This window comes from Staurois parvus, unplaced genomic scaffold (genome assembly GCF_062004578.1).
Source record: "Staurois parvus isolate SC_StPar_1 unplaced genomic scaffold, SC_StPar_1.0 ptg000397l, whole genome shotgun sequence".
In the NCBI taxonomy this organism is placed as follows: domain Eukaryota; kingdom Metazoa; phylum Chordata; class Amphibia; order Anura; family Ranidae; genus Staurois; species Staurois parvus.
Genome location: NW_028318193.1, coordinates 4,809,954 through 4,835,817, shown reverse-complemented (window position 1 = coordinate 4,835,817; position 25,864 = coordinate 4,809,954). Strand labels below are relative to the sequence as shown.

General features: G+C 40.1%; 1 pseudogene; it reads left to right on the top strand.

Annotated features, from left to right (window-relative positions):
* The first annotated feature begins 3,217 nt into the window (after positions 1 to 3,217).
* LOC149455333 (uncharacterized) lies at positions 3,218 to 25,250 on the top strand (annotated as a pseudogene).
* The last annotated feature ends 614 nt before the right edge of the window (positions 25,251 to 25,864 follow it).

Sequence of the window (25,864 nt, the reverse complement as noted above, 5' to 3'; positions counted from 1 at the left end):
AGTGTTCGGCGCGTGGATGGCCTGCCAAGCACCCCACAGTGCACTGAGAGCCATGATTGGCCAAAGCAATGCATCTAACCACAGGTCAGGTGCAATGCTTTAGCCAATGACAGCACAATTCACTGTGAAAACCATGATTGGCCAAAGTCTCGGTGACTTTGGCCAATCATGGCTCATGGGCTAAATCCACGCCCCACACTATATAACACTGCTTACACGGCAGCCTTGTGTAGTGTGTTGGTAGAGTTTAGTGTAGTTAGTGGTGTGTTAGGGGACAGTGTAGTGTAGTCAGTGTAGTGCAGTGTTGTAAAGAGCAGTGCAGTGGTGTCAGTGAAGTTTCAGTGTTTTTTATAGCACTGCTGCGTCACCGCTGTTCCCATTTTTTTTTTTGTTACATTTTTTTTTATTATTTTGTTTTTTTGCAGCATCAGGTTCTGTTTCTGCATCATTAGTGCTCCTCCTTCTGTGTCGAAGGTGTTCCTCCTTCTGTATCAGTAGTGGTTTCCTTTTTTTTTTTGCTTTTTTAAAATGTTATTTTATTTATTTGGTATTTAATGCCACAGCAGTAGAACCAAAAATATTTTGGGTATAATTGCTGTTCCCTCTTCTGTGTGCAGGTGATCCTATTTCTGTGTCAGCAGTGGTTCCCTTTTTTTGTCTTTCTGAATTTTTTTTTTTCACAGCAGCAGCAACAAATATTTCTCCATAATTGCTGTTCCTCCTTCTGAGTCTCAGGTGATCTTCCTTCTGTATCACCAGTGTTTTATTTTTTGGGGATTTCTTAATTTTTTTACAATTATTTTATTTTAATTAAACATTTTGCAGCAGAGGTAAATAAAAAAATCCCCATAATTGCTGTACCTCCTATTTTCTTTATTAAAAAAAAATAAATAAAATGATTTATAGTGGACCAAGTACAAAAGTATTGCACCAAAGCACCAAATTCCCATCCCACACTCTAAAATAAAATGTTTAAAAAATCCCCGGAAAAAAAATCCCCATAATTTCCAAAGGGCCAACTTGGAGAGGCAGATGCTAACAGACAGCTAAAAGAGGGCAAGCAGCCTCTGTGCCCACAGTGAAAAGTTGTGGGAAAGGACATGGTGTATCTTCCGCAGGCAGGGCATGCTTGTCCTTTTTTTGTGGTGCTGGCCATGTTCTTGAACACAACATGCAGAAGAGGTGGTGGACTGGATGACTAAGCCATCCTTATCCTCTGTCACCCAGGCTCATACTAGTTTGACCTCCACCACAGCTGCCAAACTAGCCTATTCCACAGACTCCTTGTCCACAGCTACTCCATCTGTAGCCCCACCATCATGCACGGAAGAGTCACCTGAATTATTCAATCATAGTGGAGGATGTGCAACAATTTGAATGTTCTGATGTTGGTTCTCAGGTTGAGAAAAAGAATTAACATGAGGCTGGAGAAAGGGGATGCCAATGATGGACAAGAAATTGGTAGTCATGTTCCCCCAGCTGCAGCATACTGCCAGGTTGGCTCTAGTGACAAGGAGGGAGGGGATGATGAGGTCACTGACTGTACTTGGGTGTCTGAAAGAGCAGAGGGGGAAAGTGAAGAGGAGGCACAACTCAAACAAGGCAGGATGTCCTCAAGGGGCAGGCGTAAAGGCAGCCACCCTATTGCATCACACAACAGAGCTCCGCAGGTGCAGGGCGCTGCTGACTTCCTGCTGACTTCCAAAATGTAATTGGTGTGGGCTTTTTTCAACATGTGCAGCAGACCACAGCATTGCTGCTTGCAGTATCCGTCTGAAGCGGATCAAGCATGGCCAAAAGACCAACTTCTTGGGCACCATATGCTTGACAAGACATATGATGACCTGCCATGCAGCTCATTGGCAACAGCACGTGAAAGACCCACATCAAAAAAAAGGCAGACATCTCCTTGCTCCTCATCTGGTATCTCTACCCCTACTATACCTCAAGTCTTCTCAACAGCCTCCACTGAGAGGAATGATGGTATGGCAATGGGTGCCACAGGTCCTTGCACCCAATCTGGTAGCAGTACACCAGCTGTTGATTTCACCAGACAAATTTCGCTACCCCAGTTGCTGAACCAAAAAAAAAATACTGTCCCACCCATCCACATGCTCAGCGTCTAAATTCTAGCTTGGCCCAATTTATAGCGTTGCAAGTGCTGCCTTTCCATCTGGTGGATTCTGCCCCCTACTGTTAATTTGCGGAACTGCTGTATCCCAGTGGCAGGTTGCGAAAAGAAATTTAATTTCACGTAATGCCATTCCAGCTCTGTACCATCATGTGGAAGGCAATGTTTTGGCCTCATTGGACAGGGCAGTCAGCAGAAAGGTCCAAATTACTGCTGACATGTGGTCCAGCTGGCATGGTCAGGGTCATTCCAATTTCTTCACTGTGCACTGGGTAACCAGCTGGCAGCTGGAAAGGATGCAGGACAGGGTTCAGTGCAGGAGCTTGTCCGGTCCCACGCCTCAAAAAAGCTGGTGGTTATCCTGCCACATGTGTCTGCTCCACCCCCTCCTCTTTCTCTATGGCCTCTTCTGCGGAATTGTCCTCTGAACCAGCGGTTCTCCCTGAGCATTCAAGGGGCTTTGCAAGCAGCCAGGCTAAAAGATGCCATGGTGCCAAAGGTGCTTCAGCTGGTCTGTCTAGGGGACAGGAGCCACTCCGGCTTATGTCAGCTCTGCAGGGGCAGGCTCAGAGGTGGTTGACGCCATGGCAGCTTTAGCCAGGAATGGTTGTAAGTGACAATGGCACCCACCTTCTTTCCACCCTCTCACAGGGACACTTGACACATGTTCCATGTTTGGCACACGTCCTGAATTTGGTGGTGCAGCATTTCTTGAACAGGTTCAAGATCTTCTGAGTCAGGCCAGAAAAGTCTGTGGCCATTTCCAGTGGTCATACATGGCCAGTGTTTGGCTGGCTGACATTCAATGGGAATTCAACCTGCCCACCAGGTGGAACTCAACATTGGCAATGGTGCAGTGGCTGCACATGCAGCAGAGGGCCATCATGAGTTCTTGTGTGAGTATGGCACAAGGACAAGATCAGGGGAGCTTGGCTTCTTTTCACCACATCAGTGGCTGCTGATTTAGGATGCATGCACTATCCTGTCACCATTTGAGGAGGGCATAAGGATGGTGAGTCACAACAATGCATGCATCAGTAACACTATCCCCATATCTTCTTGCTGGAGTACACACTACGTGGAATTATGGACAAGGCAGTTGAGGCAGAACAGCGGGAGGAAGAGGAGGACTTCCTTTCCTCTCAAGGTGCCCTTTATGCAGATGCTATTCATGCAGGGCCACAGAAAAGACAGGAGGAGGATTGTGGCAGCATGGAAGTAGAGGATAGCATACGGCAGTCTTCAAGTGATGATTTTCAGTCCCCAGAAACCCAGCCAGGAGTAGTACGTGACTGGGAGGAAGTAGTTCCTGACAGTATCATCCTCAGTGATCCAGAGGACTCAGAATCTCATGCCTCCTCAAACTTATGCTGCATGGGCTCCCTGATTCTGCAAAGTCTGCAAAAGGACCTGATAATTTGTGGTACAAAGTAGAAAGATCATTACTAGTTGGCAACCCTTCTTGATCCATGTTGCAAGGAGCAGAGGATGAAACATCTTGAGGATGCCTTGAAGAAAAAATTGTGTAACACCTTTTCAGATACTGGGAGGTTACATTTCCTGGACAACGTGTTTCTGTGGCTTTATCAAAGGAAGAACAGTGGAGAAGGTGGCCAGCTGATCGATGTCTTTAAACAATTCTTTAGTCTTCAGCTCTTCACCTTTCCTACTGTGGATCCACTGGGTTACTGCATCTTGAGGATGGATCACTGGCCAGAACTTGCTCATTATGCAATCAAGCTACTGGCCTGTCCTACATCCAGTGTGCTTTCTGAATAGACATTCAGGGCTGCTGGAGGTTTTTTGATGGATAAAAGAGTGCATCTCTCCACAGACTCTGTTGACTTGCCAACATTTATCAAAATGAATCAGTCCTGGTTCAACAAGAGCTATCAAGCCCCTGATGCTGATGCAACTGATTACATTTTTAGAGATCTGGGATCCCTTGAAGACTGCCTATGCTGCCTATCATATTCCTGAATCCTGATTATGCTAGCTTACAACAATGTTTTTGGTTTAGGGCACCACCAACACCCAAGGCCCACTTTTTCTGTACCTGTTTGACAGGTGCATCTAATTTAAAATGTTTATGATTTTTTTCTCGTTTTTAACAATTTTTAACAGCAGGGCCCATTCCTGTGCCCAGCAAGAGTAACTGTGAGGTGTTACAGTATTCAGGCACGACCAACACTCAAGACCCAATTTTACTGCACCTGTTTGACAGGTGCATGTAATTTAAATTTTTTACAATCTTTTTCTAATTTTTTATGATTTTTAACAGCAGGGTTCATTTCTGTACTCACCAAGAGTAACTGTGAGGGGTTACAGTGTTCAGGCACCACCAACACCCAGTGTAACAGGTACATATCATTTCAGTTTTTTAAAGCAGTGCCAATTCCTTCGCTCATCAAGAGTAACTGTAATGGGTTACAATGCAGAGGCACCAACACCCAAGGCCCATTTTTTCAACACACTGTGTGACAGGTGCATATAATTTACATTTTTAGAGCAGAGTCCAATCCTGTACTCATCAAAAATAACTCTGAAGGGTTACGGTGTGAAGGCACCACCAACTTTTTGCCCACCAAACACCCCACAATGCACTGCACTCTCACAGTGCACAGTCCCCACCCCACACTATATAAGACAGAGGGGAGAATACTCTCCCTGATAAAAAAATACATAAATAATAATAATAACAAAAATAATATTTAAAAAACAAATGGTAATTGTTTGTCTCCTCAGGCACCAACCTGCCAACAATGGATTCAGCAGGTTAATCTAATTCTTATTCGGAAGAAAAATACATATTATCATAGAAACAAACCAAAAATATTCATGAATATTTGGAAATTCTGGTTAGATACTCAAGGAGTGGCTACCCCTCAACTCGCTCTTAACAGGTTGCTACAGCTTTAACTGAATACTCCTGTGGGGAGTCTTAAGGACTGAGGTAGCAATCTAGTATCACTACACAGTGGGCTGCTACAATATTTTATCCCTGATTTCCATTGTTTGAAGGGCCTGTGTGAGGGAGATGGATGGTTCTGGTATGGTTGAGGCCCACTCTGAATTGTTTGCTTATTTGTTCTTGTATTTTGTGTACATATGATATCACAATATTGCTAAGGTCTACTTATGTCATAATTAATCTGGAGAACAGTAGCAGAAACAAAAGAAAGTGTGTGCTCTTTATACTCTGTGATGTGTACCTTTTGATTGGGTTGTACTGTTAACTATTTTTTGGGGTTTACACTTCACTGCTTTGTACTAAGTGTCTTATTGTTTAGCCACTTCAAGTCCGGACACTTTCACCCCATACCTGTCCAGGCCAATTTTCAGCTTTCAGCACTATCACACTTTGAATGACAACACTGTCATTTGGTCCTGCAACACTGTACTCATATTAATTTTTTAGCATTTTTTTGAGACAGATAAAACTTTATTTTGGTGGTATTTATTCACCATTGGGATTTTAATTTTTTTTGCTATATGAAAAAGTCCAAACATTTTGAAAAAAAGTTTTTTTTCTTATAAAATTTTGCAAATAATCTTTTTTCATAAATCTTGGCCAAAATGTATTCATCTATCTTTTTAGTAAAAACAAAAAATAACCCAAATTAGTTTATAACCAAAATGTATAATTTTTCAAACTTTTGTTTGCATTTTTATTTTATTCTTTTATATTATTATGTATCTTTTTTTTTAACATACTGTCACCCTAGCAGTATAGTGTCACCATAGTGACACTGTACTACTTGTGGGGGGTGATGAATATTTTTTTTTTACACTGATTGCTTTTACACCCATAAAGGCTGTAAAAGCAATCATTTCTCCTTCTCTCTGGCTGCATTCTTGCAGCCATTAAGAAATACTGTGTGAGCTGTGATTGGTCACAGCTTGTCACATGGTACAATGCTGTTGTGAATAGCTTGTAACATGTGACCTCTGTAATCATTCAGCAAGTGACATCTTGCTTACTACTATTCATGTGATCACTGATTGGCCAATCAGTGATCACATGATCGGGACCTCACACAGAGGTCCCGTACATCAATCGATGTTCCTCCGGACACAGAATTGCGGTGCCGCGCTCTCCCAGGGAGAGCGTACAGGCAGGGAAGCGGTGAGGACGTTTATAAATGCCCACCCGCTCCTGCAATGCTCCCATCCGGCCGTTTACATACATGGGCCGGACGGGAAGTGGTTAATAAAACATTTTGTCTGCTTAAAAAAAATACTGGCATGAATATTTTTATTAATCAAGCCACTTCCAAGAAAGCCCAGTAAAAAGAAAAAAAAACATAAATCAATAATTGCTGTGACCATTCTTTGCATTAAAGCAGAACAAATTCTCTACCTGCTTGCAGTTTATGAAGATAATTGCAAGGCAGTATGGATGATGTTTGAGTTTGTAGTGGTGCAGGGTTCACCCCAAATTCTAGCTGTTTATATGTTGGTGTATAGGTGAGAATCAAATGGTTTGTTAGCCTGAACCGCCCCCCACCACCACCAACACCACCACCGCAGCTAGACTGCATGCTTGCATAAGGGTTTGGTACAGATTTTTGGAAGGGGTGGGAACGGGCACACTTTTTTTTGCTTGGAATATCCCATTAAAACCTATGTACTCAGATATACAAAATATGTGTTCTTTCTCTTAAGTTTTCTTTACTTTACTCACCTTACCTCCAGTGCTGTACTTTACAGACTCATTGCTCTGCAATACATCACTGCTGCTATTCCAGGCTAAATGACTCCAAGGGGTGGGGCTGGGGCCCTGATGATGGAACTGTATGTTAAAGTGTATGCTAACCCTAACAATGAAATTGCTGCACTAAGGATCTCAACAAACCTTTGACCATGGCAGAATGGTCTGAGATCTGGCAGGCTACAACCAAAAGCCATCGCAATGTTCTGATGCTGGAGAGCTCCTCAAAGTGCGCTCTCATTGGTACTTTACCCCAGAAAGGATTGCCAAATGTAATCCATTGTATCCTTCCAAATGCTTTCCAGGCTGCCAGGATATGGGTAATATGATTCACATATGGTAAACTTGTCCACAGGTGAATCATCTCTGGTTTAGGGTCTACACATTCATCAATTCTGTATTACAGGTTCATATTTGTAAAGACCCTTGGGAGGCTCTCCTCCATGAACCAATTAACAAAATTCCCAGAAGCAGCCATGCTCTCATTAAACACATTTTTATAGCCACTAAACAAATCACCCTCCCTGTATTACAAGGCCAAATCTAGGATTCACTGGGCCTTATCAATGAAATATTGACTGCTATCTTGGAGGGTACCCATGACAAGTTTGTCCTGATCTGGCAGCCTTAGCTTGACTACTACCCTCCCAGCACAACTTAGGTGTTTTGTTTTGTAACTCCAATACATATGTGCACTTTTACCTTTCAGTTTATATTAGAAGAGCCTCTTTTAAGCTGTCTCCATGGTTTTTAAACTTTTCTTCCCCTTTTTCTATCCTTCCCTGAAACATTGTCACTGTTTCAGTACATATTAATAATAATATTCTTTGAAGCTCACTGCTCCTGAGTCAGCAAGCCTTTACGTTATGAGCATAGTATGACGCCCATTTACATTCTCCTTTGTTTATGTCTGTAGCACTTCCTGTAGCAATTGCCAAAAAATATTTTGGTACCAGAAAATGCTGCACTAAAATCTCAAACAATATTATTGGCCCTGCCGGAGTTCTCTTTGTAATATTAAATGTTTGTTTTTGGACTTAAACTCCTGGCACATTCTGCAAGGAACAGTCCTGTTTGCTTACATCTGACCCCATTATTTGTGCCCTTTCCGTTATTTTTCAATAGATTAAACAATGTGCAAATTGAAATGTATCTAAAGTTTTAAGTTGCAGTTTGTCCAGTGAGGTCTTACATAACATGAGCAAGCATGGTGACACTACAAAAGAGCAATCATTGATTTCCAAGGTGAAAATGGCATATGCATGTAAGTGGTCAGGCCAGTATTTGCAAAATTGGTTGCAATATAAATATTACAGAGACCTCAATTTCTCTTTCAATAGTTTAGGGAGCTGTTTAGCTGCAGCAAATGTCTCTTGATCTAAGCATTCATGTAGGCAAATGCAGATGGCACATGTGTATTATAAATGCAGAGAATCCTTAAGCAGTGATCCTCAGCAGATGAGGAGAAAAATATGCCAAAATGTTGTATATTTCAGAAGGTGTTCCTGTTCCCAATTTATTTTTACACAGATCTTCTGTGATCTGACCTACGCATATTTTTAAACTGTAAGTTACTTTATATACTCACTCCCTTACAACATGTGTTAATACAGTTGGAGAACTTCGAAGAACTCTGGCCTGCTAACAAATATTTTACAAATATATCTTATGTGATAGGAAAAACAAGCAAACCTATCTCTCAGTGAGATTAAAACAAAATCTACAGTCCAAGACTAACATATTTGAGGTATAATATATTATATATTCATTACCTACAGTTGAAATTAATACTTGTTTTATACTAGAAATCATTTTGAATACTGTTTTTCTTGGCACGAAGCCACAGCTAATGGGTGTTTTACTAATTCTTGGACAGATATGAGAGACCATCATTATTTAATTCTTTATGATTTATTGTTCTCAGTAAAGTAATTGTGAACTAAGTGTTGGACAGCTCAAAAATCTGTAAGCTGATGCTACCCATATCCCTCCAACTAGACCACAGTATCTTTCTTAGTGTTTCTGAATGGGAAATTGAAACAAAATTTGCTTGGTTAGTAGGGGTTGAGTTACTAATAAGTGGCCTTTTGTGCCCATATTTGGGAATATTTACTTTAAGTGTTTAAATATCAAATATCCAGCTATTGATGTATGATTTTCTGTACCTGTCAGAATCATAATTTTTATAATGTCTCTAGGAGATAGTTTCTATTGCTTTATGAGTAAGTACAACTAAGCTATGTAGAGTGCTTCAACACTGCATACAGGCTTCTAGGAATTGTTGCCTCTGAAGGTACCTTTTAGCAATTGCTGCATAATGTTCACTTTTTATTTTTAAGGATGGTAGGGAAAGAAGTATATTATTTCTCATTCAAAATGAAAAATAATGGTTTAAGTCTCTGACCTGGAACAAGCAGGCAGTAAGTTAGGTCTGAGTCAGAACCCCTAATTTATGTACTTGTTCCAATTCAAAAATAATAATAAAAAAAATACTGATATCTGTGACAACCAGGCAACTAACATTTTTTAAAGAAGTCAACAATTGCGGCCTGCATAGTTCCCTCAGTACAAGCTTCTTTTAAAGTGTGCATAAATTCTAACAAATAAACTGAAAAATGTGTATTGGTAAATTCATTATGTTACTAATTTTGTTTTGCGGATTTGTTTTGGAATTCAATTAACTTAATTTAGTTTATTCATTTTCTAAGGAATTCCAAATTGTCAGAACAATTTTTTATCAACCGATCCGAATTCTGTGTGAAGAATAACTGGTTATTAAGGAGAGGGCTGGAAAGCTGGCCGTCGTTTACTTAACAACCAATGACTCATCAGCTGTCAGTGGGTTTCCCTACTGACAGCTGAATGTAAAAAAAAAAATTGCGGTCAATGAAAAATTACGAAAAAAAACATTGTGGGATTCTCCCATCCATAGCAGATCTTTATCCGAGCATGCAGGCCAACAGGTCAGGAAAGGGAGGGAGGATGAGCGAGCTCCCCTTCTTTATGAATCAAACCAGGCCATATGCCCTCAGTGTGGGAAGGTGCTTTAAATATATGTTAAATATACACTCGAAAGTGCTTTTTAACATTGGTTTGATAAGTGCAAAATTACCTGTTGATCTTGCCAGAAATTCTTGTCAGCTGGTAACTTCCTATACTTTTTGCTTGTGCTACCCTTTTCTCAGTTATATAGTTATAAGAACCACAGGATCCTGTTCATCTATGTTATGGACATGTAGGCAGGGGCAGTGGTGTATTTTGGTTTTGTGCTGCCCTAGGCAAAAAACAAAATCAGACACCCCCCTCCCCTTCCCTGGGGAGAGAGCGCCTGATGCCTACCAACACCCCACCCCTCCCTCCCATGGAGAGAGTCTGACATTGACCAACACCCCTGCCCCCCACCACCCATGAGAGCCTTCTGCTGACATACAACCCTCCCTGGCGGGAAAGAGAGACACTCACCTTCACAGCTCTGGACATCTCTGGGAAAAAGAGTCGGGCTCTGTATACACCATCAAGCAGCCTGCAGCCTCTCACAGATCCCCCCCGGTCCCCATACAGCATGTGTCCCTTCTTCCATGGGGTAATACTGCCCCCCCCACCCCGAAAAATGCCATGCTAGGCAAATGCCTTGTTTGCCTTGTGGTAAATATGCCCCTGGGAAGGGGAAGTCCTCAGTAGTTTTGCCCTCTTTCTGTTATTCTGATACTGTAGAGTGAACATTGTCATCCTAAGATTGGAAATGTGTTACTGGCAGAGTTCCCATGGGAAAATAACAAAAAAAAAGCTTGAAAAAAAGTCTAATCCAAGGACCACTAAGCTTTTTTTTTGAGTTTAAAGTGTAAACTTTACTCAACTCACTTTTGTTGAGAAAAAGCATTCCCTTCTGGGTGATCAGTATACATTACAAAGATTTTAACAAGCTTTTTTGCGGATGTCTACCCATTCCTCCTCTGCAGGAATAGCTGTTTGTTCTTCTATGTCTTTTGGATACTGGTTCGGATTGGGAGTTTTCATTATTAATCAACTGATGCACGCGTGAGGCTCTAATGAGGAAAGGTGCAGTGCCTGCATACCTTCAGAAGAAACTCATCAAAAATTAAAATTTTGTTGCAGAGGGTGCTTAAAATCTGACTTGAATCTTAGTGCAAACTTCTGGTAAAACCAGTGAGCCAATCACACAAGTAGTCAATAACATTTTTGGGGGAGGTCCATACACCAACTATGCATAGAATGCCTCCAGGTTGCTATATTGCATTGAATTTTACATAAAATTACAGCACTGCAGATTGAAATGAAAGGGAATTTTTAATAACATTAAATAACAATATAGCTTATGTCACAATAGTATGCGTTAAATTATGTATTTATTTATTGTGATATTTTATTACCACAAAAACTTTAAATTGCTTAGGAAGAATGATTAAAACCTTAATGCAATGTAAGTGTGTGTGTTTGGAGGGCCAGGGGAAGGGTTGAAAATGATTACCATCAAGCTCAGAGCCTTTGTTCCATTGACCTAATGTTCTAAGATACACAAGATACTCATGATCATTGAGCAGCATTTTCAGTATGAATTAATTTAGAGAAGCTAATCTTTAATAAACCATATTGTAGACAATTAACATGTAGAGGCTAATCCAGAATGAGAAAAAAATGTGCTGACCACTTCTGAAACATCCTGGAATTATTGTGCATGTATGCTAAAAGGAAGCTCAACAACACTGAAGAAGAATATCTCAAATATATAAGGTTTATTTCAAATGTTTTATTTGAAATGTGTGCTCTCTTTTGGGATGCCTTTCTTAATGCCCTATAAGCTCTAAACCAACATTGCAGCATTCGCAGCTTTTTCTAAGCATACCACAGTGAAGTGCGAAAAGTGAAATTGTTCCCTAGGTGCTTAAGAAGGTGAGTGTATATACCAACCCTTAAAATATTTATATTCCAGTTACTATTCATACCATAACATTAATGTTTAGCATAAATTAAGATTGAAGTTCTTCTATGCCAACATAGTGGTTTTGATTCCTCGATGAACATTTATAGTTTGATAAGGTATAAGGTATAAGTAGGCATCAGTGCTAATCCATATAACTGAAACAACAGCTCATTGACAGTTTGCCATAACATGTACTAGGTCTAGCTAATAGGCTTTAAAGGGCTTAGTTTTGGATAGTGTTAAAACACCTTTGCAATTTTTATTGCTGTCTGCATACCCAGTAGGTAAACATATTACCATACCAAAATAGTGGTACAATTTTTAATCTGGGTCTAATGGCGTAAAACATAGATCCAGCATAAAAATCTTGTACTCGTTAACAGCACGATTTGTGTTGAAAATGAAGAAAATCTCTAAAAAAAAAACAGAGCAAAGGGCTTTATGCAGCAAAAGTGTCTAATAACAGGATACAAACACGATTCCATCTTTCCTAGGATGCTGCAGAGTGATTTATCAGTCAGTTTTGCCTACGATTGTGAGAGCAAAAGGAAGATCAGATTGGGTGACTCGATTAAGAGATGTAAAGTGTCATGGTTTAGGTAAAGGCAATGCACCTGATAACTTGCACCCAAGGGTCTCATTATTGCTAGAAGGCATTTAGTTTTAGATGCTCTCTAGTAAATAGATATTTGTTTACAATGTGAGTATAATTACCTTGACAACTAAAGAGAGAGGGCGTTTTTGTATCTTTCCACAATCTTGCTATTGTGAGTCTAGCAACAATGAAAGCATGGGTTCCAAAAGTATAAAACTGAGTTGGCCATTGTTCAATTTCCACTCCTATCAAGGCTAATTTTGGGTCCAGAGGACAAGAAATACTGGTAACGGAAGAGAAAGGTAAAGAAAGCATAGTACCACCAGACGTGTTAAGTTTCCCCTGTGGCTGCATTGTTGGCAACAGAAAGGAATGTGGTGTGGAAAGATTACTGCCAGTGTGTGTGTGTGTGTGGGGGGGGGGGGGGGGGAGTAATTTCACTTTCCAGTGGGAAAAACATTTTGAGGTTTGGAGAGCTTTTTTGGTTGTGACATTCCATTGCTCAATGAATATGGTAGCATTTTGTTCTTTTACCTAGAATTCCATAGTGGGTCATTTTGCTTTGTTGACTTCTTTAGTAATGCAAATAAAACCAAAAGATGGTAGTTTTGAGTGTAGGATTATCTAGGAGTTGATGGAAGTCCCAAACTGGAGTGTCATCATTGAATTGTACTGAGGAAAGCACATGTCTGATTTGAAGGTATTTGTAAAAGTCCTTTGGACTTAAGTGAGAAGTGTTGTAAGGCAAAGGTTTTGAAAGGATTTCAAGGTGGAGTCTGTAAAGAGGTCCCTGATATAGTAAATGCCCAATGTGTCCCAGGAGAGGAGATCCAAGTTTTGAGATGTGAGTTGCACGGCATATCATTTTAGACTTTTATGATAGAGTTCCAGACATGACAAATGGCTCTCAAAGTATCCAGAAATGATTTGCATGGTTGTTGATGTGGTATGTTGATATGGGGGAGGTACTTGGCAGCAATTTAAGGTTAGCCTCAGTGCTAACCTAGTGCAGGGTAAAGAGCTCCCTGATGTAGTGAATGCCAACTGTGTTCCAGGAAAGGAGATGCACATTTTGAGATGGGAGTTGCACCATATACCATTTGAGACTTGTATGATAGAGTTCAAGACATGAAAAATGGCTGTCAAAGTATCCAGAAATGATTTACATGGTTGTTGTATGAGAGAGGTACTTAGCAGCAATTTAAGATTAGCCCCAGTGCTAACCCCTGGCAGGGAAAAGAGGTCCCTGACAGGCCTGGACTGGCCATAGGGCACACTTGACATTTGCCCAGTGGGCCGGAGCTGCCTGGACAGGAGAGGCAGCCGGGCAGCACATAGAGTACCGTGCATTTCTCGGTTCCTCTATATTCCGCCCGTCAGCCTCTCCTTTCCATCTCCTGCAGGCTGCATGACCTGGGATCCTGTATGCCTCCCCTCGGCAACCCCCCCCCATCCCCTAGAGCACTGCAAGGGTCTGTCAGAATATGCTGTCCCCAGTTCTGACAGTTCCCCGCTCACCACAAATGGGAGAGAGAAAGCTGCCCCTCCTCCTCCCGCCCTCTTTGTCTGCCCTGCCCACACTCCCAGCCAGCCTTGTGTCTTCTCTCCCCATTCTCTCTTTCCCTCTCTCTGTCTCCTGTTTCTCTCCTTTCTCTTTCTTTCCTTACTTCTTTCATTTTTTCTTTCTCTCTCTCCTTTTTTCTTTTTCTTTCTTTCTTTGTTATACTTCTCGCTTTCTTTCTTTTTCTCTCTCTCTCTGTCTCCTGTCTCCTTTCTTTCTCTCTTTCTTGCTCTCTGTCTCTTGTTTCTCTAATTTCTTTACTTCTCTCTTTCTGTCTCCTGTTTCTCTCCCTTTTTTTCTTTCTTTTTTCTTTTTTTTCTCTTTCTTTCTTTCTCCCTCCCCCCTTCTTTCTCTCTCTCTGTCTCCTGTTTCTCTCCTTTCTCTTTCTTTCTTTCTTTCTTTCTTTCTTTCTTTCTTTCTTTCCCTCTTTTTTCTCTCCTTCCTTTCTCTCCAACTTTCTTTCCCTCTTTTTTCTCTCCTTCCTTCTTTCCCTCTTTTTTCTCTCCTTCCTTCATTCCCTCTTTTTTCTCTCCTTCCTTCTTTCCCTCTTTTTTCTCTCCTTCCTTCTTTTTTTCCTTCCTTCTTTCCCTCCTTCCTTTCTTTCTTTCCCTCCTTCCTTTTTCTTTCCCTCTTTATATATGTCTCTTTCTCTCTCTGTTCCGTTTCCCTCCTTCTTTCTTTATTTCCTTCCATCTTTATTTCCCTCTTTCCTTCTGTGAAATGTGTTGAGAATGGTTTGGATGTTTTGGAGATATGATGGTAACAACAGTATAGGTAGGGTTCTAAATAGGTATAATACATTTGAAGATTGCTATGCATCATGCCTATGAGGCTAGCACAGGTTTGACATTTTCACATATTTTGGTGAGTTACATCCCTAGAGCTTTATAGTTATGCAGGAGTAAATTGTGGCTTGGTGAGAGCAGCTGTATACCTTAATAAGTAAGAGAGGCAGTCAGTGCCCATAAGGAAAGTGTTGCATGAAAAATATGGGTGCTATTATCTAAGCAGATAGGAATCATACGTGATTTGGATTAAATCATTTTACAAAGGGAAACTTTGATGAATTGAACTAATATTTCTTGTAAAGCAGGAAGAGAGACTTTCCAAGGAAAGTAGAACATCATGTGTGTAAAGGTCTATTTTGTGTTCTGTATTCCCAACTATAACTCTTGATACGCATGGGTCAAAGACACTAGCTTGTGCCAGGAGTACCATGATTAGGGCAAAGATAAGAGAGGTGGTCAGGACCCATAACAAAGATGTTGCATGAAACATATAGGTACTATTATCTAAGCAGATATGAATCATACGTGATTTGGATTGATTCATTTTGTAAAGGGAAACTGTACTAATTTGATTTAATATTTCCTATATAGCAGGAAGAGAGACTTTCCAGTTGGTCAGGGAAAGTAGCACATTATCAGTTCTGTATTTAGCCAGGAGTATCACAATTAGGGCAAATATAAATGGGGAAAGGAGGCAGCCCTAACACATGCCATTAAAGTTTGAAAGAAGTTAAAATTCTGGCAAATCTGTATAAGACTAGAATGGTTGAATTTATGTGGCCCATGAGTTCAAATTTATTTAGGACTGCTGTCAGCTATTCCCAGTGGACTCTATTGAATGCCTTCTCTGCATCTATAGTGAGAAGCAGAGAAGGCACCTGCTGGTGTTCAGATCACTGTATGAGATCTATAAATCACCTGGCACCCAGATACAAAGCCTCTGGTTTGTGCGGACTAGGAGAGGGACTAGAGAGACCAACCAGTTAGAAGGGTGTATACTTTAGTATCTGAATATAGAAGAGAGATGGGATGATAATTAGCTGGATCATCTGCTGGTTTTCCAGATTTGGAGATGGTAAATATTAGGGCTTCAAGAGATTCTTTAGGGAGTGTTCCTGTGTCAGAGCTTTTTTTTAATTTACATTTTCAAAATATAATTAAAATGTTATCTATACACTATAATAACCATGCGCTCTCAGGCAGTCAGCCAGCATATTTCAGCCACTGCCAGTATTGATACTACGATCAGTGTCCCTTTGATCCCTATAAATGACTAACAGATTTCAGAAGAATAGTCCAGTACAAATCTTATTGCTACAGTCCAGTTTTGAACATATAGGCTATGACAGCTTATATCACCACTATAATTGCAGTCTCATGCTGTTCTTCACAATAATTATAAGGGGGCAGGCTTGCAAATGTTGTTATTAGAGTTCACAGCTCAATACTGCTGTGCTCTGTGTGTAAAGGGGTGGCACAAGCAGCAGTATATTTTTTGCAGCTTTATAGTCCAAACATTTGGCTAGTCTAACAGTTTACCTAGAGGAGGACCCCACTGTAGCCCTGAAAAATGTATCTCTGCCCAACTCCCAGTATTGCACCATGCACCAACTTGGACAACCCTCCCCCAAGAGAACAACTGTTATTAATTGCCATGTTGAATGCATGTTGCCACCTTTTCAAAGAACAGGGCTTTATCTAAGCAAGGAAAGTCATGTCACAGCCACACATTAGTATATTATAAGTGGGAACTCCAACTCATATATGGTAAGATACTGCATCAATATGTATGTACGTTTTTAACTCACCTTATGACGAGTATCTTAAACTTTAATATTTCAATCCCTTTTTGCATGTTTTTGAGATAACAACATTCAATAACTCATAGCATATTTCATTTTTGGGAAAATTAATAGTAATAAACTGATTTTGTTATTGAGCAATATACACTTTTATGTATTAAATGTCTAGTAAAAAGGCAAAAGAAAGGAGTTAAGTATTAGAAAAAACATATGCAGCTACTTATTCTGCTGCTGATCCCTGGGCTTAACACCTGGAGTTTGACTTCAGTCTTATATTACAGGACTTTCATTATTCCTAGAATAGATTCACTTTCAAGAATTTTTAAAGTTCTTGTACAGTGGATGTTAGTAATGTGGGTGGTCGATGGCAAGAGATTTCTGAAAACAACAGCAAGAGGCTTTCACTTTCCTTATTATGCCTTTTTATCCACTGTATTTATATCTTAAACGTCCAGTGCGGTTCTTTGTACCATTGGCCTACAATCTATTTTTCTGTCAGCTCTGTTTATTCTGAAGCAAGTCATCAACAGATCTAAAGGGGGAGTTTCTTTTGAAAATCGATATGTGTTATTATTATCTCTTCTTGCTGACATTTACTATGAACTGTCTATGTGGCACTACATTTGTGACTGGGTTACAGAACAGACAATTGTTTTCTTGGATTAGATCTTTCACAGCAAACATATCTGGTCAAGTGGTTTTGGCAGAGTTGTCAGGTCTTGATGCAAAATATTTTCATTGTCCATTTTAAGAGAAATAGCTGTGCAATGACTTCAAATGCTGCTTGTAGGTACATGAGGCACACATCTTTGCAATCCTTTCTGTATTTTTGTATAGTTTAAATAGTCTGTGCACTGACAGTGTAATGCATATTTAGTAACAGGACAGATAGTTTTTTCTTTGCAAAGCTTGACAAATAATCATCCACTCAAGTGCATTAGAAAAAATGGGGTTTTTTTTGCATGTAACTGGGTAAGTAAAGTGAACACACCTTCATAACACTTAGTAAGCTAAGGGAATGTTTCATTTTCTATGTGAACATTTTTGTATACTTCAGTAAATGAACCATTATGAATTATATACAGTATAATGCAATATACATGTTTTAAAACTAATAACCATTATCTAGCTTATTGTTCTCTCTACAATCCCAAATGTGTTGCATTTTTCCTGTATAAAAGGTAGTAAAAATTGACCAACTGAAATTGGTAAAAGCACCAAAAAATTAACCACTTTTTATTGTTTTTTTAAAAAAAATTTTAAAGTTTAGCACCATGAGAGTTACCTCTTGCTGACAATTACTTCACGTGCTACACTTTTAAATTGATGTGTTGAAAGAGCTGATATGGGTCAAAAAACAGGTCAGAAACAATTTGCAAATGCTATTTTAGTGTCAGACTAAGTGTGTGATTTTAATTAGTTTAAGCATGAGATTAAGCTCTTGTTGATTTCATCTGCTACATATTTAAATGTAGTTTTGACATGAACCAGTAATGGTCATTCTAATTATTCTGACAATTCTTCCGATTTCTAGCCTTTTTCAGTTGACTTTTGTCTAAAGCAGGGAATTCCAACTGAGAGCTATATGGGTGGTATATTCATAATTGGTACTTTCCCTAATAAGCAGCAGCAAGTCTTGAGAATACTTTGTGCCATACCTAATGTATTAGTGGCATGATTAAACTACCCACAGAACTACTGTTCCACATGTCTACATAATCTTTCCACATATATACCCATGGGGATCTAAAACACAGGTACCAGCCATATATTTACCCTACGGTTTATACTCTGCAATCAACAGGTTGGAGATTAATGCTAACATAAACTTTATACCATAAAACAACAAGGTCACCTGACAAGACTAGCTCCACATGCTACCTGCCATTTTCAGCTAATCAAGCGCCACTACTACAGCAGATTAAGAAGCTGTAATATGCTTTGTATTCTGCAAATTTCAAAATATAATCATGGTCATAAGCTTTACCTTCAATGCTGTTTTTGTTTCTAGCAAGTTAGACACGTCTTCAATGTTTGCCACCATTTAAGAGTACTTTCAAGGATACTTCTCTGCTATAATAGGGGTACATTGTTTTATAAAATGTAAAATCATCAAATGACCACGAAATAACAAAATATGTATATAAGATGAGTTGTTAAATCAAATATATGATAAAATGAATTGATTAATTGTGAGGTAATTTATCTTTTTTACCTGTTTGTAAAGTAATACCTGGTCTTCTGCTCTTTTTTCTTTTTGCTCTCCTTGTCATGCCCTAGCCTTTAACCAAGACAAATTAAATTCAGGGGAGATACAATTACCCCCCAATTGCACCCGAAAATTGGCATTGGGGGTTATGACTGTCATAAGAGAAATTTTCTATAATAAAGTTTAAACAGAGTATAGATTTTTTTCAGATGCATCCATTTTAATTACTATTTGCAATTACATTTTTTGCGTTCGCATTAGTGAAATATGCAGTCAAATCAGCGGGGGTGATTTACTAAAGGAGTTGAGAATCTTCATAAATTGTAGCTGTGTTTGCTTTGAATACCTAGTCATGTGCAGATTAAATAAACACGAAATTCAGATGATTGGATACAGGGCCAGGTTTAAATCTTGGGGTGGCCCAGGGTACTTCAGATTCAAACTATTCCCTGATAAAAAGTTTCCCTGATTTTAAGCCTGTTAAAAATTACAGTCCCTGGGAGATGCTTGGTAATGTGCATAACTGGGAACTTGCCTGGATCAGCCCACCAATGCCAGGTATTCACTGATGTTTATTTACTTTTTACGATTTTTCTTTTTTACACTTTTTGTATTTTTTAATCTTAATTATTTTATATTATATTTATTTTTTATTATTTTTTTTACTTTGCTGCTATCACAAGATGACTACAAGCCTCCTCTGTGATAGCATGGGCAGGTGGCAGGTTCTCTTAATGGAGACATTGAGGGTCTATTAGACCATCAATATCTCCCCTGCCCTCCACACGTGCTGGATTAGCTGCATCCTCTGCTACACTATCATTATTTAATATTATTATACAGGATTTATATAGCATAACATATAGCACTTTACACTATCTGAGGAAAGACAGCTATGAACCCAGAGGTGACTTAATACACATCATTTCTGGGGTCATTAGTCACAGGAGGGAATTGGGAATGGATGTTTCCTGAGTTCCTCCTGCTTGCGTAGGAGGAATCTGTTTCCTGCAGTATTGGGCTCCCAGGAGGAACGGGAGAGCCTGGGAAACACCAAGGGAGCTTCCAGCCCTGCCAGCAGGATAGAGGCTGACCCTCTGGGGGCCCTTACCAGCCATCAGGCATTCCAGAGCTGCTCAATCACTTTTGTTAGAAAGGTCTTTGCTACATCTAAAGCCAGCATAAAGCTCACAGCTGTGAGCTTGATTCAACCACTTGTCCACCATGATGTTAATAAACGTACCTTACAAGTGGTTATAGTCTATTGGGACCAAAAACGCTTGAGGCTCAAAAGAAGCTAGAAGTTGCAAACTTCAATCTACAAATTACTCTAATTTCAGGTGTGATCGGGCACAACTGAAAACCGCATGATTTTGGATGTTGAGCATTTTTGAGCTTCAAGCTACGAAACGCTATGTTGTGCATGGGACCTTAGGAGTTTAGCGGACACACCGTTAGGTAAAAAAATAAGGAAATCAGAGACCATTTCAAATGTTTGCAGTTTATCGGCATGTGATTGGTTTCTGGCAGTTACTAAACATGTATTTTTATAAACACATGGTAAGTTTAATCTGTGATTTATGGCAGACACTTCAGGAAAACTAAATGTTTTGTGACCCTTGACTGTCCATAGTCTCAGTTACATCAAGTGCTGCTGACATTTTCTAGTCACAATATTTACACTTTTATAGGCCATAATTACACAACCCCAAGTCTCTCATCTTTGCAAAAAAACAAGCGCAGTTTCATGTTTTGTAAGCTGGAAATAAATGTTTGACTGTTGTCTTGTGTAAACGCTAACCAGTAAAACAACAAAGCAAAAGCAGCATCCTGGTGGCTGTCCCAAAATAACAATTGGTAATTGAGAGGTTCCACTTCAGGTTTAGGCGGTATTTACCAAGTGTGACTATATTTCATTCTTCCAATGTACACCCTGGATGATAATCCCTTAGTTTATTATATATAATTGATCTACAAAGCTTTATTTATGAAGAACTCCGGGAAACGTGGTTTATATCTAAACATCCCCCCATAGGTTTTAGAGAAGTCGCAGCTGACTGTGTGAAAACATTTACAGAGTCCCTGGGATACAAAAAAAGGTTTGAAAAACACATCACTTTCATTGTCTTCTCTTCCTGTGCCCATTATCACAAACAACACCTAACTCATACAAAACCGGAAGAAATACGGCATCACTTGGTTCCCTACAGACACAAACCTTTGCGTTCTTATTAGATGGTGCTGTGCAGACAGCAGGGGGAAGATGAACTTAAATTGGAGTGTGCAAACTCTGGTGCAGCTCTGCATAGAAAGCAATCAGTTTCCAGGTTTTATTGTCAAAGCCTAAGGCTAGGTTCACACCTATGCAGTTTGCGTTTGATCCGTTTCTGCAGTATGTTTTGCGGTTTTTGATCCCGCATTTGTGATACGTTTTTATGTGTTTTGCGTTTTATTTTTCAATTTGGTTTGCAACTATAAGAAAGACATTGGTTAGATGTCACAGGATGTCAAATAGCATTTTATTTCTTTATGTCTGTAATCTGTGTATGCTGCAGATCTGACACATCATGGCTGCAATCTCCTTATTCCTGGCAATTGCCACATTGACAGCTACAGTCATGCAGGAAGAGGAAGAAGAGGAACAGAGGAGAAGGCGCAGATATCGGATACATCCGGAGATAGCCAATAGACAGCAGAGAGGACAATTTTGGATCACATATAACGATCTGAGAGCACATGAGGACAAATTTTTCCGTACATACGGATGTTTACAAAAATGCGAGCACAAGTTTAGAACTGTTTCTGTAGCTACATATGTTTGTTGTAACCTCCCCCTCCTGCTTTCACCCCTCATTACCTTTTTTTTTTGCTTATGATTTCTTGTTTTTTGTTTCTTCCCTTGTTTTTCTTCTTTTCACTTTTTTTTTCTTTTTTAATTTTTGTTTAAACAGTTTTGATGAATTGCTGGGTCTACTCAGCAGCAAGCTGGAGTGAGAAAACACCTTCTTCCAGGACTCCATCCTACCAGTAGAAAGGCTGATGATTATTATTATTATTATTTTTTATTATTATTATACAGTATTTATATAGCGCCAAAGGGTATGCTCAGTGCTGTACAGTAGCAAGGGGGACAGAACATGAGACAATACAGTAACAATACAATACACGAGGGGATCGAGGGCCATGCTCTTTCGAGCTTACAATCTAGGAGGGAGGGGAAGGTGGTACAGGAGGAGATGGCTGTGGGGGATGGAGTGGTGGGAGGAGTGGAGAAAGTTAGTTGTTAGGTGAGGTTGGGTGTTAGGTGAGGTTGGGGTAGGCTTCCCTGAAGAGGAGGGTTTTCAGGGTGCGCCTGAAGGTGAGGAGGGTAGGTGACAGTCTGATGGATTGGGGTAGGGAGTTCCAGAGGATGGGGGAAGTCCTAGAGAAGTCCTGCAATCGGGCGTGGGAGGAGGAGACCAGGGAGCTAAAGAGTAGGAGGTCCTGTGAGGAGCGGAGGGCACAGGTAGGGTAGTATTTGGGTATCAGGTCAGTTATGTAGTTTGGGGCGGCATTGTGAATGGCTTTGTAGGTCAGAGTTAGCAGTTTGAATTTGATGCGTTGGGCAATCGGGAGCCAATGAAGGGATTGGCAGAGGGGGGAGGCAGATGTGGAGTGGTTGGTGAGGTGGATGAGTCTAGCCACTGAGTTTAGGATCGACTGGAGTGGGGATAGCGTTGATGATCACATTAAAGTAAGTGTTTATACTCTAAACTGTAATAATAACAACTTATATTGAATTGCAAAAAAACTTTTTATTTTTTTTTAACACTTTTGTGCACTAAAATAATAATAAAATGCAATAAAACTTTAGAACAATTTTTTTCTGAATTTTTTTAAAGATTTTTTTATAAATAAACACAAAATGGCATTGTTGCCAACATATATGACATAAAATTTTTAAAAAATGTTTTTACAGGGTCTGATACACTTGTTCCTCCTGGGAGACATCTTGCTTCTCAAGGTACAGGGCTGGGGCAAGCTTGGTGTAGGTTCTGTGTATCTCTGGGGAGCATTGGCAGGTGAATACATTGGGCGCCGACTTTGTTCTTCAGGCACAAAGCTGGACACAGGTGGCCCTGGTGGTGGCATGAGCTCCATAGGTGTTGTCGAAGCATGATAGCCATATTGTGGCGCATGATAATTTGGCTGTACAGGACTTTGGTAAGCACCATGCATTGGGCATGACACATAAGAGGCCTGAGGTGGTGTCTGCTGGGGCAAGCTTGTAGGTGGGGGTGGGATAGCAGAGGGAATGAAAGAGGTCAGGCACTGCATCATTGCAATTCTCATCTTCCCCTGTCTTTCAATAGGAACTTGATCAACAAAGGGGACTAGCGTGTTTACATACTGCTGGGATAAAGACATTTGGTTTTTAAATAGAGCTACCAGCTCATTTAACCTCCTTAGCGGTATTCCCGAGTGTAGCTCGGGGTAAAGTTTCAGTACCAAAAGCGATAACCCCAAGCTACACTCGAGCTTACCATGCGGCGTTGCTCAGGGATTCCCTGCAGCTCTTACCTTATCCTTCGCTCCCACGATGTGTCCCCTGCAGCGTCCCCAGCGATGCCGGCATCCAGCTTCCGTGTTCCGGTCCCTGTGAGCGGCGGGACGTACGGGGGCCGGAACCGGCCACAAATTTAAAATTTTTTAGAAACTGTCATTTTCTAATAAACAAATTTGACATAGTAAAACATTACTGTATCAAACCATTTCATATACATTTTGTCCCTACTGCTTTGTCCTGTGCCCTGCCTACATTTTGACTGTTCTTTCTGCCTGGAAACTTAGAAAAGTCCATGGCGTCCAAAAAGCGTCCCTTTAGGTCAAAAGTGGTTTTAGACCGGCTAGAGAACAGCGATAGTAAATCAGAACCACTTGCAGAATTGAGTGATAATGATTTGTGGGGAAATTCGTCATCAGACAATGAAAACGATTTTGCAACTTTGCTCAGCGATGTGTGAACTTGGTGCTATATTTCAATGTGTTCAGTGTTTTTGGTTTGATTATATTATTGAATTAAATGTATTATTATTATATTATTATTTTTATGATTATTTATTAAATTATAATTTATGATTTTGTGTTTCAAGTTTTATCATACCCGGAATGTTTACTAGACTCTTGTTCAGACAGATTTCAGTGAGTTATTCCTAAAAATTACAGGCCTACAATAAAAAAAATACATATTTCCATGCAAAAAAATTTACCGCTTTCAGCACAGAAATATGGACATAATCATACCGCTATGGAGGTTAATGTATCCATCATTTTTTCAGTTTGACGTGGAGTCATCCTTCTTAATGCTCCTCCCTTCCGAGATGTAGACAGTGGTGCAGCAGGCCTGCTCAAATCTTCCTCCACCTCCTTTTCCCTCATCTCCTCTGTCACCCTAGATACAGGCGAACCAGTAGTTGGGGTGTCCAAGGGTGTTGAAGGACACCCGCCAGGGTCCTCTGCACATGCTTGAGATTCCCAGCTGCTCTCAGTGCTGCAAATACAGAAAGAATGAACATTTTAAAATTCCAAATATTATTTTTATTTCAAACAAAAATGATTGTAATGATGCTATAATTCTAGCTTACCTTCTCATCTCTAGGATTGGTTTGAGGAACTCCAGCTCCTTAGTAAATTGGTTGGGGTTAAAATTTGTTGCAGCAGACCTACTCCTTGCTTGCTGTTGCATACACAGCTGTTTATTGTAGGAGTCTTTTACACTACTCCATCTTGTACGCAACTCTTTAACTGCAAAACATTAAAAAAAATGTATTTTTCATTTCAGGTACCTTGCAACAGGACATTGTTTAGCCAGTCTACATTTTCAGTCTATGGTGGGGAAGTCAACTGCAAGCTATATTGTCCATGACACCTGCACTGTCCTATGGGAGGTACTGAAGGATGTGTCTTCAAGAAACCAACAGCAGAAGAATGTTGCAACATAGCTGCTGTGTTCCAGGAGTGCTGTAATTTCCCAAATTGTCTGGGTGCAATAGATGGGAAACACATTCGCATAATAAAGCCAGTAGCTAGTGGCAGCAGTTTTTATAACTATAAAATATATTTTGTCTTATTTTCAGTGGCAGATGCCAATTATCATTTCACTTACATAGATATTGGGTCTTATGGGAGAAGCTCAGACTCAAGTTTTTTCTCACACTGCTCATTTGGACAGATGCTTCAAAGCAATGACCTGGCCTTGCCACCAAACAGTCCACTACCAGAAACAAAGGGTACGCTCTACCATATGTATTTGTAGGTGATGAGGTGTTTGCCCTCGGTCAACATTTTCTAAGGCCCTTTCCAGTCGCTTCTTGGATGTTGAGAGGTAGGTGTTTATCTATCGCCTTACTAGTGCCCTTAGAGTTGTCTAGTGTGCTGTTGGCGTTTGTTGCACACTCCCATCCTCCTAAACATGCAGAATGCTTTAAAAGCTGTTAAAGCAGCATGTGCCCTGCATAATTATATTCGGTAACAGGATTGATTTCAGTACCTGGACACAATTAACCATAACATGGCAAGTGCAGATTTACCAGCACCTCAGGGCAGCAGGAATGGTGCCGCTATCAGGGATGCATTATGTGCCTATTTCATGTCTCCAAATGGTCAGGTGCCATGGCAACTTGATGCTATTTAATATTTTTGGTCTTGGTTTGGAAGACAAAAAAACTGCTATACAAGGTTATGAAATTAGGATTGTTAAGTGTTGCAAAACAGTTTCTTATGTTAAAAAATTATAGTTTTTTTATTTTAGGAGAAATTAAGATAATAAAAAAGTCATTATATTTTGGACAAAAAGGTACAGCAAACATGAGCTACGCTGAAACCAGATAATACAGAGAGTACTCACTTTTATTTTCTTTCTGTTTCTTAGTGAAGGAATCTAATTTGTTGGAATAGAGTTATTTGGCAATTTCCACCCATCCCTGTTGCTGCTTCGACTTGCTCTTGTGGTCTGGGTCAGCCGGGCTATATAGATAAGCTCGGGGCCTCACCAGCTGTATGAGCACCTCTGTTTGCACCATGTTGCCTTGTCTTGTATCTGACTTCCTGGTTTGTAGGACAGCATGGGAAGTCTGTTGTCAAGGG